Below are 845 nucleotides of genomic sequence, written 5' to 3' on the forward strand. Positions count from 1 at the left end.
ATATAATATAATATAATATATCAGTGAATAAACACATTACATTTCAACAGATTGTTTTTATATATTTGTCAATAACTTCAACTTCTTTCTTGAGAATATAATTATACAGAATTAATAATAGAATCAATGTAAACATTATAAATATATGTAAATCTGTTAATACACCAATTAGATTATAGATAAATACATTACAATACATTGTTTATTATATACTGCTTATAAAAGTTTAGTATATTTGGATTATAAGGTGTTTTATTTATGGATCATCTGCACACTTTAAGAGATTTTAAACTTTATAATTTAGCAGTTAGTTGAGCATTTAAAGGATGAAATCAAAGCCTCTTTTTACAATATAAATTTAAGCTTTCATGCAATTTGGTCAATGTAAGGAGTTTTTAACCCTTAAAAAATGTGCTGATAATCTTTAAGAAAACCTCAACATGTGATAATCTTTTATTACAATACATTAATTTATCCATTAACAAACACCAAATCTGGAAACGCTTCAGTTTGCACCTTCATTGAAAAGTCCTTTTTTACAAGCTACAAATTAATGTTGTTTTAATTTCTACAGAAACAAATATCAGAGTTCATTCATTCATCTATTAATCCCAAACCACTGTAGTTGCACATTATTATTAATAATTGGAAGACTGATATTATAATGTCCTTATAAAGTCCATAAATTTCTCTTCCTCTTGGCCTCTTTGTACCACTACATCATTTATTGTTATTATCACGGATCACGTTAGCTGGGGAAGCGAAGCACTCTGGAGCATAAAGGTCACGACCTTTGACCCTCATCCCTACATAGAAACACATAGAAATCAGTCCACAGGCAGCAG

Source organism: Morone saxatilis, unplaced genomic scaffold (assembly GCF_004916995.1).
Source record: "Morone saxatilis isolate NCDOM2014 unplaced genomic scaffold, NCSU_SB_2.0 Contig1, whole genome shotgun sequence".
NCBI classification, from domain to species: domain Eukaryota; kingdom Metazoa; phylum Chordata; class Actinopteri; family Moronidae; genus Morone; species Morone saxatilis.